Source organism: Cavia porcellus, unplaced genomic scaffold (assembly GCF_034190915.1).
Source record: "Cavia porcellus strain 051 isolate PalLab524CR breed Dunkin Hartley unplaced genomic scaffold, mCavPor4.1 scaffold_28, whole genome shotgun sequence".
In the NCBI taxonomy this organism is placed as follows: Eukaryota; Metazoa; Chordata; class Mammalia; order Rodentia; family Caviidae; genus Cavia; species Cavia porcellus.
Genome location: NW_026947511.1, coordinates 42,870,317 through 42,885,040, shown reverse-complemented (window position 1 = coordinate 42,885,040; position 14,724 = coordinate 42,870,317). Strand labels below are relative to the sequence as shown.

General features: G+C 45.3%; 1 protein-coding gene across 3 annotated transcripts in view; it reads right to left on the bottom strand.

Moving 5' to 3' along the window:
* The window catches only part of Kif6 (kinesin family member 6), a 301,789-nt gene that overhangs the window by 86,524 nt on the left and 200,541 nt on the right, over positions 1–14,724 (bottom strand). The window lies entirely within an intron of this gene.

Genomic DNA, 14,724 nt, shown 5'->3' with positions numbered 1-14,724 from the left:
TCAGAGATACTTAGTGAAGCAGGTGCCCAGCCTCTTGAAGTGAGTTTGTGGAGAGCTGGGTGCATGAGGAAAGTTCACAGAGATGCTCAGGAGTTGGGAGGCAGACACCATAAAGGAAGTCCCTCCCGCAGCTGAGCCTGCACATGGGTGGTCTCCTCAGGGTCCTCACTGCAAAATGGGGCTAATGGTGTCTGCTTCCTAGCTGCCTGGAAGATCAGGGAACCTACTTGGAAAAACACAGCTGTCCCTAGTTCACGGCAGGCTCTCAATAAATGGTTGTTTCTCTCTTTCATGTTGCATCATTAGGAGAAAAAAACCTAGGAAATCGAGAAGTGCGATAGTGATATCAAACCTGAGAGAGATCAAGGTAAACTGTTTCTCAAAACCCTGAGAGCTGCATAGTGTTTCTGTTTATGGACCAACGTCTGAGCTGCGCTCCTCTGAGTTTTCCAGTCTGTTGTAATAAAACTACTTTGTTAAATATATAAAAAATATATGCTGACAAACGCCAAGAAAGGAGTTTTGAACCTGGTTGATGACTGGTGGTAAGCAACAAACTAAACGCTCTTTTTCTTATTTAAGCAGACAGCTTGACTGGGAACACCGAGCTCAAATTATGTCCCCTGACCTCCCTTGGTCCCTCCGGGTCACGGTCCCTCTGCCTCCACGCCCTGCTCTAACTTCTCAGCCATGTCTCTTCCATCGTACATGTAGGGTCCCATGGGGGGATCTTTTCAAGGTGTGCCCCTCTGGGGACAGGGCACATCTTCTCATGTCGCCTGGGATAGAACACCCCCAGTCCATCCTTTCCCTTTCCCAGGAGCCAGTGACACTGGAGAGCTCTTTACCGTGCTGGGCAGCTGGTGGGAGCCCTGCTCTGTCCCGTTTCTTGCTGGCCTCGGCTCACCGTGTTCTGTTCCCTGCTTTCTTTGCCTGCCCTCTCCATGTGGCAGCAGCCTGTGAGAGGCTTCCTCAGTGATTGCATTAAACCCTGTCTTTTCTTTAAGCCCCGAGCAGAAGTGGATCGTGGAAACCATGCCAAGGGCATGGGGTCCTAATTATCTCCATCTGCTGCCTGGTGGAGGTGGAGGAGGAGGAGGAGGAGGAGGAGAAGGACAGAGAGGGCACTAAAAAATTAAGTGGCCTGAGGAAGAAGAGGCTAAACTTAATTTGCTTTAGAGACTCAGATTGGCCTTGGTCAGGCTGAGCTGACCATCGCTGGCTGGTGTGGCTTGATAGGAGAACTCGCCTGTCCTCCGCCCACTCAGGTCTCCTCCCCCTGCTCAGGAAGCGGTCTTGCACGTCCCTAACAAGCTTGGTGTTGCCCCGGGCAGTAATTTGCTCCTTGGATATAAAGAATGCAAAGAGCCCAGTGGCTTGAAAGGTCCTCTGGCTGGGCTTCCTCTTGTTGCAAACAACCAGTCTTTGAACTTATAATTATGAGTCATGGGGCTCCCTGTCTGGCACAAAAGTGACTCATTTTAACTAAATTATCAGTTTTTGTCCTTTTACCAAATGCTGCGATCAACCATTTGGTATTAAAGTGGGAAAAAGGAACATTTTTATTAAGAGAGCAGGATGTGTAGAAAGACCAAACTGGGCTATGTTTTCCAGACGTATGGACTGAAATCAGGCTCAGGGCCGGCGCGAGCCAAGCAACAAAATAAACAGTGAAACTGGCACCGAAGGCAGATGATCAGGAAAATTCATTTCAGAACTGATGCAAAAAAATCAACTTTTGTAGCCAACAGCATAAGAGTCCTGCAATGTAGACTCCTTCCCTGCAATGTCTCCTTCCGCATCCCTCTCCAAATCATTTGATCTACTAGAATTGAGGTCAAGGAAGACATAGCTTTCTTGGGTTGATTTAACGTGCAAATTTGTTAAAGAATCAGTAATGATTGATACTTCTGTGCTGCCCAAAGCTACTGACTTAGATGGACACCCAGACATAGCAACCATATTAAATAAATGGGATTTAGCGATGGGTCAGTGGCAGAAGGCGTTTCTTGGGGGCAGCGGCTCCACCAGTCTTTGGTTGAGGAAGCCCTGAAATCATTCTTAGCTCTTTTTCAGTTGCAAAAGAGGTAACTGATCTGAAAAGACAATTTCGCTTCCCTGATGTCTTAGGTACCAATAACAGGGCAGAGGAACAGAATAAGGAGAAAGGGGCCAGAGTGAACTGGAAGGCTCCATGGTCCAAGTGTGCATGTTTTTGAAGAATAGTTTGAGATTTCCACTTGATCCTTCTACATAGTTGTCCGTTCATCTACACTGCTGAAGAAGATACCATAAACTGCCTGGGAGATCTGGCTCTGGGTCCAGCTGTCTGACTTTCAGATTTTACATCCTTTCCAAAGTACTTTCAATTTAAAATTGCTTTTCTTGCTTCTTGAATCCATTATTCCTTGTCAGTTCCACAGAAATAATGGTAACCAGAAGACTATTTTCATATGTTTGCCAACCCTCAAATAAAACCCATTAATCAATCATCAAAAGTTTCTGAGCCTCAACGGCAAAGCTCTTGCCTAGCATGGGCAAGGCCTTGGGTTCAATCCCCAGTACCACAAAACAAAATAGTTTTTGAGTGCCTGATTTCTGCTAATCTTTGTGACTGATAAGGAATCAAAAAATGCCAGAAAAATAAAGTTACCATAACAGTTACCAATTATCTCTTAATTGGCAATCATGGTACATGATTTTCGATTTTCATATCTCTTTGCCTCTCTGCTATATCTAAATGTTTCTTAATCATTAACATTTTCTTCTCTGGCATTTTCATATTCTCCTTTGACTTCTTTTTCCCTCTGACCCTCCTTTACTGATCGCTAGACTGCCCGACCATCTAAGTGATATAACTAACCATGAAGAGGTCAGTAGGAATGAAAAAGGAATGAAAAAAAATGAAGTGTTGACTGCAGTGGATATTACTGCTGGAATGTGATGCCTAACTAGCTGTCTTCATATACACGCAAATTTTTGTGCTGTTGCAGGAATATAAACTTATATTTTAAGCCAGTTTATTCAAGTAATTGATACAACTCAAAAATATGTAAGTATCTGGCATCAGGCACATTTTGACATAAACACACTGAAAGAAAGAGAAAGAGGGGGAGGGGGGGGGGAGAGAGAGAGAGAGAGAGAGAGAGAGAGAGAGAGAGGCCATAAGAATATAATTAGGTCCAACACATGTGTAATAGGAGCTTCCAAAGCTAAGAATAGAGAGAATAGGGAGAGGCAGTATTAAAAGAGGCCCTTTTGATGTCCAGGAGCACAATAGATCTTAATCAGGAACAATAAAAATAAAATATATTCCCTAGGCATCAATAGTGATACTAACAGCACCAAAGACAAAAGACCATAAGAGGAGCCAGAGGAAACGCATATGCTGGCCAAGAAATATCAGCTATGTTGGTACTACACTCTCCAGGAGCAACAGTGGAAATAAAACAGAAGAATAATGTGTTTAAATTACTGAGAGTGACTATGTACCAACCTAGGATTCTATACTCAGCTAAAGTATTGTGCAGATGTGGGGAATAAAATGCTTATTTCTCCACTTGTCTTGGTTACTTTTCTTCTTGCTGAGACAAAATATCTGACACCCAAAAGAAAAGGCAGAAAGGTTTACGCAGCTCACGGTTGGTAGAGGTTTCGGTTCATAGTTGGCTGGCTCCAAGGCAGGGTGGCGGGGCAGGGGAGAAACGGCTCACGGTGGGCAGAAGGTAGCAGAAGCAAGCAAGAGACCAACAAGTGGTGAAAGCAGCCTCTTCCTGCCCTTTTTACATTGGCTGAGGGCAGGCGCCAAACCAATCAGTGGACTGTTTAGCAATTACACACTTTTAACCCAAGCATCACACATTCTAGATTCAGCCATGTCTGAACTCAAGTTGAGCTTCAATTCTAAGCAATCTTTATGCTAGCTACATAAAGCTTTTCACGTCTCCCAAAGTATGATGTCTTTTCCTGCTTCTGTAATGCTGCCCTGGGCTCAGAGTGCCCTTTCCCACACGGCAGCCTCCGTACAGTTTATGCTTCCAATTTCAATTCAAGTCCCGCCTCTTCTGGGAAAACCTTTCTGGCTCCTTCTGGAAGAATTATTGACCTTATTCTTGCCTGCACATTCATTTCAGTAGAGCATCAACGTTTGTTAAATGCAAAATGGATAAAATGCTAAGCTGAGTGGTTAAAGATCAGTTTTGGTAAAGGTCAGCCTTAGGCAAGGACTCTACCTAACACTCATTTAGCTCTTGTTTGGTGCCTAGTTAATAAGAACAGAAGGTTCAGCAATGAATCACGGTTGAGACTCTGAGCACCGCTCTGCACCAGGTGGTGGTGTGGAGAGCAGACGTGTTCTCCAGCTGGAAACACGAGTGGGAGGCACTCGTGGTTGGCTAAGCTCACCATCTTCACCTCTTTTCCTCACCTTTCTCTCCCCGCAGGACATCACTGTCCAAAACAAACAGGGTGCAAACCACATGCACAACTTTGGGTTTTATAGTAGATACAATAAAAATGTAAAAATAGGAGAAATTAATTTTAATAGTATATTTTATATAATCCAAAATAGCCCAAATACTATATCTTCAGCATTGCAATGAATACTTATGTCTTAAGTTATTTTTCTTGTTGCTGAGACAAAACACCCAGCACTCAGGAGTTAAGGGAGGAAAGGTTTATTTAGCTCACAGTTTGTGGAGGTTTCAGTCCATAATTGGCTGGCTCCAGGGCAGGGTGGTAACAGTTCACGGTGGTGCAAGACAGCAAAATCAAGTGGAAGGCAGGGGAAGGGACCAGCCTCTTTCTGTCTCTGTGGTGCATGCAGGCTGCCTGCCCTACAGTGGGTGTGGCACTCACACCCTTGATTCCAGCACTGGACCACGAATCGACCACCCACTCTAGACTCAGGCACCTCCCTACTATGACTGTAGGAGACACTGAAGGGGGGACATGTAGACACAAACCGTAATAATTTATAAGATTATTTAAATATTTTACTTTTTAAATATTAAATCTTTGAACTCCACAGTTTATCCTTGTATCTCAATGCAGATACTGAATTTACACTAGAAACACTTGATCTATATTAGTTTGAGGAGATTTATAATTATGCAATATAAAAATAGTTAAAGACTTTCCAAAGACCAAATCGAGTACCAAAAAATTATGGTCCCCTAATCTTTCTATCCATAATGGCAAAATTGGTCAATTAAACATGTAGTTGTCATATTAGAAATAAGAACACACATAATAATAACTTGCCAGGCCACGTAAAGTGAAATGTAGTCCTGCCAAAAAATTAAAGGTGTATATAAAGGGTAAATTGCTCGAAGCACCTTCTTTTTAAAATTTAAACAAAGTTCATTAAAATCAGAAGCTCAGAGCCTCGGTTGCACGGGTCCCAGTGCAAGCACTCAGAGTCACATGTAGCTCACGGCTATTGGACAGTAGAGCTCTAGCGACTACAGAAGGCTTTTACCCACTTCCTAGCCTTCTTTGCAGCTTCAGACAATGGTGTGACTCACTTCTGGCCAAAGAAAAGGTACACAAAGCCTAGGTTGGGGAGTAGGATGTCTTCTGGGGAGTCTTTTGCTTTCCTGACAAAGGCACAAACTGAAGAGAAGACTTTGCTGGCATCATTCTTTTCTCCTCCTTCCTAAATAGGAACATTATGTGATGTCTGGAGCTGCAGCAGACATCTTGTTACCTTGAGACAATTCACAGGATGATGAAAACTGATGTGCTAAGAAGGATCAGGGCTAAGACAGGCTGAGCACAGCTTGAGACCCCAGTGACGGTCACCACCTCTGGGCCACCTGCCTTTGAGCTTGACAAGGAACAATGCTCGTCCTTGTAAGTCATTCACAGGTTCGCACAGCTGAGCACATCCCTGATGGATGCAGACAGGGTGTGGCCAGCTGTGAAGAGAGGCAGCTGGTGAGAAGTCCACTAGGTGACGCGGAGCCACGTGATGGGGTCACCAGACAGCCGCCGGGAGGCCCAGTGCAGTGCACCCCGTCCCATTTTCCTTTTCTAGGAGTGGGTGTTTAAGGGGTGACAGCTTGAACAGGGGGGTTACTCAGTAAACATTCGCTCGCTGATGATCAGAGACAGATTGGAGGTACCGAGACAAGGCTGGCTTTTTAGCGTGGATCAAATCTTTAACATTAAAAACCCCAGCGAACTAAAGCCCTCGATAAGAAAATCTACGAAGGCCTCCTCCTGAGCATTTCAAAGAGCCTGACACAGAAGGACCAGAGAGAGTTAAATTTCGCCTGCCCCTCTCTATTTCCAACTTCATTATGGGTAGCGTTTGCATATTTTCTAGGACATTTGGCTTCTGCTGTCATCTCTGAACGTGTGACAAGTAAGCTCATGATGTTCCTCCTGTTATTACACTAAACCAACCCCTGCCACACACAGTGTGTGACCCGGACTCGAACCCAGGGCCTGGACATGGTCAAAGCTCTCCTGACTGACCGTCACCACCCAGCCTTGTCAACTCCATTTTAATACCCAATCAAACTTCTCTGATAAAGGTTTCAAAATAACACAGGATTTATTTTAGATTTTGAAATAATTTATGCTTTGTAGAACACTTGAGTATTTCAATTTTAGAAAGAATTTCTAATCCGATTACCCAGAGATAGCAACGGTCTCACCATAGTCTGTTCCCTTGCAAACCTTTTTGCTATGCATGTTTAGGTCCATGTAACAGAACTGAAATGAATTTACAGGGGAGACTTTGCATCCATCTCCTTCATGTCTCATGACAGGAAACATTTCCCGTGTAACTAAAAACTCTTCAAACGCATTTCAAAACACGACTGTGTGATGTCTCATGGCGGGCCATTATTTAACGTACCTTCCCATATTTTTATGTCATCACCTCTCTTCCTGGATTCCTCACTGTGATTGCCAGCTGTCTCTTATATTAAATAAATATTCCAGCCCTTGGACCCTTTTCGGTGCTGTCACTGTGCATCTGCTCTGGTCCTCCGGCCAAACACGTCGGCCGTCTCCTCCGCGTGTGACTGTCTTTTTCTCCCCTGGTCATCCTTCATCTGCTTCCTCCCACATCTCTGTCAGATTGCTGCTCTCCTTAAATTCATCCCAGGTGTCACTGCAGTGGGTTCCCGTCGTCTCTCTCTTAATGTTTCACGTATCTGTTTGTTTCTTGGACACATTCACAACTTTGACACTCTGTGGCTGACTGTATTTATGTTTCTGCTATATATATGCTGTAGCTGGAGAGGACAGAAGGAACCATGAAGAGAGGACCAAGCAAGAGGAGCAGAGGCAGCAGATGGGCCTCTTCCTTGGCCCCTGTCGTCCTTTTTGAGGAGACAGCTCTGGAAGGGAAGTGATGCTTTTACAAGGGAGGTGATCTGCTCTGGACCAGAAGTAGGAGGAAGACCGCTCTCCTGCCGACTCTAACAGACAGGCTATCGGGCATTTGGAGACCATCTGTACTTCTGTCCTAGATGAAAACATATTTATTTCGGTTGCTAGGAATCTAGAGGATGAGGGAACCATGTGCATAGGGGGGGTCACCCTCCTCTTGGAAAAAATGATCTCAATTAAATCCAGCAGTTGCTGTAGATCAGCCAGTGCGGGGAGTGTAAACCTGTGGTACTAAGGTGAGGGTCCCGGGGAATGTCCTTGCTTTTGGCTTTTTGGGACCCTTCACCTCACATATGATGGGAAGTCATGGGGCTCTGTGTCAAAGTGGGATCTAGACTAGAAAACAGCCACTCGCCTGCTCCTCCCTCAGCCTCCCCAGGCATCACTTGGCAGACCAGCTGGACGCAGCCTGGGTGACATGGGCTGGGGGGACCAAGCCAGCCAGGTCGGGCCCTTAGGAGTACTGCTCCACGGAGCCGGGCTTGTGAGGTCTCCCTGGAACCCCGGGTCACCTGCCTGGGGATCGTTACGGCTTGCTGAATTTCAGAGCAGCGGCACATCTATGCGGGATTAAAGGCCTTTCAAGAATGACCTTTTCATTTTTAATTAAAAAGTTCAAAAAAATTATTTTGTGGCACTGCAGATACAACCCAGGATCTCGAGCATGCCAGCTAAGCAGTCTGCCAGCGAGCTACGCCCCGAGCAAAAACTGGTAGTTCCATCAATCATCTATCCCTGTTAGTGGACAACACCTTAGGAACCCAGAGACCTGGTTTGCTTCAGTTTACGGCAAAAGAAAGCTTCCATGCATACCAGGTTGTTTCTGTTAGCTCTGTGAGTAAAGGGTTGGTGGTAGTAATCAGTCAGATCCTCCTTCCCGATAGCCCATTTTCCCCAAATATTTATGGCATCCGCAGCCCTCAGTGCAATTATCCCTCCAGATCAGCGGATGGACCATACTCTATTGCCTTGGTCAGTGGCAAGGGTGTTGTGCCATAGGTACGGATAAGCTTTGAAGGGCACATCCCTCTCTTCTGGGTGCTGGCTTCGCTGGCTACAAAGCGGTCAGAGAGGGCAAGGAAGGAGGGTGGATGCTACTGTATTTTGTGACGTGGATGCATCTTTGGCAAATGAAGGGTTCTGGAAAAGTAATTCTAGTCTTTAAAAAAAATCAAAGCAGTGATGTTATCATCAAAGCAACAGCAGATGGGGCAAGGAATGTAGCTTGGTGAGAAAGTGCTTGCCTGGCCTGTGCAAAGCCCAGGGTTCAGTCCCCAGCAGCACACACACGACTGAGAAACAGTTGTCACATGGCAAACTTGTGAGTCACCCTCACCCCCGCTTCCCTGTCATCACTGGTATTTGAATGGTCACAAAGACATGTTGACTGCTCTTATCTGGATCGCTCCTGCCCACCTCTCCTTGATCCCTTAGCTCCACTGTCCTGGCTGCAGTCCTCACCTCCCGCCTGAGCCAGTGCAGTACCTCCCTGACCTGTCTCTCTGACTTTAGTTTAACCCTCCTCCTATACTTTTCAGAAATATTCTTCTAAAGGAAATCTGAAATTTCTTTCTGATGCTTTAACATTTTCAGAGGTTTCCTGGTGTACACATGGTTGAATCTTAGGCATTGATCAGGTCTGTCCCTAAGCCTTGGTGTTGGCCATTCCGCCTCATATAGGAAACCTCTAACCACTCTTAACTCCAAATACCTAAACTGGAGTCCGTGCCTATCTTCCCTCTAACTTTCCATTTAAAGCCTTTTTTCCCTGTAAAATTTTGCTTTTGTTTTAATATCTATTATTATTAAAAGCAGGGACCCAAGCTAGCTGGTGACAACAGGAGATTATGCAATATGAAGAACAGAGGAAAAAATGAAGGGAAATTAGATCCTCAGAGAAATGTGGGACCCCTTTAAGCCCATCGACACACAAGTATTGAGTGTGTCAACAGGAAAGAAGAGGTGACAGAAAAGAGCAGAGAAAGTACTTAAAGAAACAATACCAAACACCCCAACAAGATAAAAACAAAAATTTACATATGCAAGAAGCTCAAAGGATGCTAAGGATAAATACAGAGATCCATACCTACTTATCTACAGTGAACATTTTGAAAGCTAAAGAAAAAGAAAATACTGAAAGCAGAAAGAACTCATTAAAGATGAAAGAGAAAAGAAAGACATGATACATGGGAAACAAAAAAATAAAATGGTTGATACAAATCCCATTATATCAGTAATATCATTAAACGTTAATGGATTAAACAATCCAATCAAAAGGCGGAGATTGTTGAACGGGATAGAAGAACAAGAACCAACCATAAGCTTTGAATGTACATTCAAAGATGTGAACTGGTTGAAAGTAAAAGGATGGAAAAGATCATGCAAACAGCAACCACAAGATAGCTAAAGAGACCATACTAATATGAAACAGACTGGATTTAAAACACAGAGAACGTAACTAGAGATGAAGAGGAAGCTTTCGTAAAGATGCAAAGGGCAAACCCTTCAGGAAGACGAAGTGATTGACACAGGGGCTCTGAGATTTCCTTACCTGTCCACAATATTGTATAGGACACTGGGGAAAAGATCGACAAGGACTAGAGGACTGAAACAACATTGTGAGCCAACTCCACCTCCAAGACACCCACAAAACACAAGCCTGCAATAGCAGTATGCACATTCTCAAGGCAAATGAAATGTTTTCCAGAACAGACCATGTGTGAGGCCATAAAGTGAGCTTGAATACATTGAAAAGGATTAAAGTCATGCAAAGTGTGGTCTCTGGTTACAGAGTGGTGGCAGGGACAGCCTAAGTGGATCACAGAGCAGAGCTGGAGGAGGAGGAGCAGGGCCAAGAATGACCCAGGGGAGACAGGGAGAAGCGGATAAGTAGGAGTTCACAGCTCAGAGTCTACCAGCAGCCTTACGTGACTGATGCAGCCTGGCAGGTGAGTGAGCTGTGCACGGGGCTAAGTGCACCCCAAGCCTTGTCTGGTGGCTCCTGCTTATGACACAGGAGGCTCCAGGTGTCCCAGTAGGAGCGTTGCGGACTTGGTCCAGCAGAACACCCCCAGGAATCTGCCTCAGAACCTCCAAGATGGGATCCCCCAGGATGCCGAGCTTCAATGATAACTCAGGATGGTGCCTGTGAAACCCAGGCACGTGACCAGGTGACAGGGAGCACAAGGCACACACCAAGGGTCGGTATGAAACAACGTGTTTTAGGGAGGAAAGAGGAGTAATATATCATGTTCACTACATTTACAACGATCTACTGGTGAATGTGCCCATGATTCTCTGAAAGCCAAACATCTGGACAGAGACGTTAGCTCCCGCTTGTCTCCTAGCACACCTGCATGTGTGAAAGGGCACCTGGTCCCTCCCTGCTGCCCTTTATAACGTGGGTTCCCGAAGATCAGCTTGCATTACGATGGTCCATTTTTTCCCTTTACTGGAACACGGCAGAGCTCCGCCCTCCCCTGACCTTTTAGTTCTCGTTGCATAGTAACACTTAGCACTGAGCTACGGTAGGAAATTACAAGGGCAGGACGCCAAAGCCAAGGCTTCAGCTGGCCAGAGGTCTACGATCCTTGGTCTGGCGATAGCTCAAGATGCCATCTGAAGTGTGCTGAATGTCAGTAGAAATGTGTCACCCCTCCGTTCTGTTTTCATTTCTGTTCTCTCATTCTCCTTTCCGCTGGTGTCTCAGAGTCTCCATGTCTCCCTTCAGAGGCATCCTCTCCAGCGTGTGGATCGATCCTTCCCAGGAAAGCTTCTGCTGTGGGCCAGGCAGCTATGATGCCACCGCCTGTGGCCCGTGGTTGCTCTCTCCTGCTCTCCATGAAGCCCTTGCAGCCCAGAGCCAGCAGCACACCTTCTCACTGTCTCTCGTCGGACTCTGCCTGCATGGGATCTCTGGACAAGGCTCCTTGTCACACAGTCAGGCTGGATGTTCCATGCCTCGAGTTTTTCTGTCATCTGTGACCACTTTCAGGTCCTCTGTGAGGCCACATGTGTGCTGCAAATGTGTGCCCATGACTGGTGCAGGGTACCAAAGTGACCTAGGTGTCCTAACCCTTGATGCCATCAGGAGGGGTAAACAGCCTCTCCTGGCAAAGCTGTGTAACGTGGAAAGGTCTCTGTAACTTGAATCTCCCAATGTAAGTGCTATAGGTCTGGGGAATGCGAGTCCCCTTACCTAAGGACCTGTCAAGCATCTGAACTGAAGGTGCTCAGTGGCCCTTCTGGAGAACAAACAAACATCAAGGAACCCTTAGGGGAAGAGTGAACTGTAGGTCCCTCACTTCTTCCACCTTTAAATGAAGCCTCTGATACCGCTGACATCCAGGTTTTCCAGCGGGGAGCTCTTAGCACCTGCCGTGCACCTGTAATGCCCGAGCTCACATCTGTGAGCGCTGCATCCTCAGCAAGAAGCAGCTGCAAACCCCAAGCCTCCAGCCCTCTGCTAACTCACCTCTGCCTCCCTTTCACAAGTGGATTCCCGGGACAGGGCCCCTCACTCAGCCCGCTGTCCACAGCTCCTCACCTTACCCAGTGACACCAAAGCCCTATCCTGATCGCCATGTCCTCCTCGCCTCATCTGTTGCTCTCAGGTTTATAGCAGGCTCCTCCTCGCCTTCCACACTGGCCTTTATCTTTTTTTCTCCTCTACCTGGGAATTTTCAGGTCTCTGGGTGAAAACCCGACCGCCAAATTGTTACCTGTAAGATGGCTAGGGAGGACCGACCCGAGGAGATGAACCCTTGGCACGCTTGCTTTCTGTATTATTGGGGAACTAGGCAGAGTTGCACGTTATAGACAAGGTCCTTGGTCTGAGCCTTTTGTGGTAGGAAACCAGGCATATTGTGGTGGTTTCTCTATAGTGAAAAGTAAAACAAAAATAATCAGCAATAATAACGTCTCCATCTCCCCCCAAACACACTCAGACCTACATGTATTCTTATGTGGACTCTAACCCTGTCAAACAGTAGACGCCTGGGCTTCCTGGGCCTCGCTGAGAAATCAAACACTCCTGCACCCTGCATCACAGGGGAGCCCGGGCTGGGCAGGCTGGGGATCCACAGCTTCGCATTCTCTGGCTGACATATCTGTTAGTTTCGATGCAACTAAGATGCTAATGCCGAGTCTTCCATTACAGAAGGGTGGCAGGTCTTCCCATCACTGACTGAGTGGGAGACGCTTCTGCATTTAGACATTTGCAGAAAAGAAAGAAAAGGCCAAAAAGGATAACATGGAGCCCCCCAGCCCCCAGTCCCCCAATCCTCCAGCCCCCTTTTAAAGAGAGAAAATAAAACTTAAAACAGAACAAAGCAGCTCAGAACAAAACAATGTAAGTGACACAGATTTCAAAGCAAGACAACTGGAGATCTACAGTGGCTACCACAATGTATCTGTTTTCTTCTAAATAGTTGTCTGTATCTTCACACGTAATGAATTCATACAAAACAAAATAGTGTAAAACTGATCAGAACAGGGTAATGAAGGTATTAAAGGCCTTCAAAACCAGACAATAGGAAAATAACAATGGCTGCTGTAGTGTCTCTCATTGTCTTCAAAATAGCTGTCCGTACCTTCATGTATGTTGAAATGACACAATACAAAACAGACTAAAACCACTCTGAACATAGAATAAAAGCATTACTGGATTTTAGCGTGATGACAGGGAATCAGCAATGGAGACCATCATGTCTCTTTTTTTTTTGTCTTTTTCGTTTTTATCGGTACCGGGGATCGAACTCACAACTGCCTGCTTGCAAGGCAGGCGCTTATGCCGCTGAGCTAAATCCCCAGCCCCAATGTCTCTTTTTCTTTAAAGCAGCTATTCATTTCATCATGCATAGCACAATCTATTCTCATAAACTGTTCAGGAGAAGGTCTAGGTATGTAAAGCCTCTATATGTACACCTATCCTTTCTGCATTAGGGGGAAAAACAAAACAAAACAAAACAAATTACCAGAAAAACAAGAAACCAAAAAGACATATAACAATAGGAAAGAGCCCAAAACAATGACAATATAGGCCTTCAAAACAAGCTGGTAGGCACATAACTAAGGTTGCTATTTTACATAGTGATCTTCAGGAGTTCTTCAATCACCAGACACAAACATGCACAATTGTTCCAATGCTGTGAATGTTGACTGTTTTGTTCCAAGACCTTATAGAATTTGTAGCACAACCATCTTAGCTATCCTAAGTGTGTTTATACAAATTTAGATATTTTTTCTTTTCCCTTCCTTTTTTTTTCTGAAATGGATTTTTAGAATGACCTTTTTCGAAATTGGTTAAAATGGAAAAGAGAGAGATAAGCCTCAGCGTGTCTGCAAATTTCCCTTATCTGAAAGATGTCGGAGCCCACCCGCATGGGATGACTGACTCCACTTGACGTATGGTCAATTCGAAATAGAAATACTGTGCAAGCCCTGGGTAGGTTTATTTCTGACTTAACTCCTGCCTTTATTCCCCGCTTCGCTGAGGAGCTGCTCTGATCAATTTGGTCAGCAGAGTACCGCAAAGCACATCTTTTCCAATGAATAATTTCCTTGGTGGAAAATTCATTTGAGTTTGGTCCGGGAGGATGATTCTGGCCCTGACAATCTCACCCACTTCTGTTCTTTATTTGCTTTTTGGAAAATCAAATCCTCAGCAATGAAAGACAGTGAAGCCTGCCTTAAGGACTCTGATTTCTGCGGGACCTGTAGGAAAGCTCCTACTCAAAAAATGACAACCAGAAGAGGATCTTTGACAAGGAAACTTAGAGGAGAAAGTGACTTTTAAGAGTTTGAAATGTTTAAAAATCTTGGGTTATAGGTAATCCATGATATGTGAATAAATGTAAAATAGGAAAACAATACAGATGCCTGTTTTGATGTTACAATAGTATTCTGAAAGCAAATTTCCTGCTTGGGCAAGAGGTCTTTTTAACTGCAGGTCGCCAGTTGCTAAGGTAAGTGATACACAGTAAGTGCTCAATAAACCCTTCTTGGTTACTTGCACAAATGAAGGAAGCTTACAACCGTTGTATTTCATGTTAGAAAGCCAGACTCTCACGTATTTCTACAGGGGTAATAACTGATCCCCAAAACATAGTAAGTGGACAGATTTGTTCGTGAATTCCGTGAAGGGTCTCTGTGGTTTTAAGTTCCTTCTCTGCTTCTTTCACAGAAATGTGGGTACGTGGTAGGGCTGAGGAAGGCTCCGTGTGCTGTTAAATTGTGATTTGTGAACTGTGGCCTCAGAAGCATAGCTAGCAAGCCTCAGAGCCTGGTCCCACCTCTACCGCATGCAGAATCCGCAGGGTG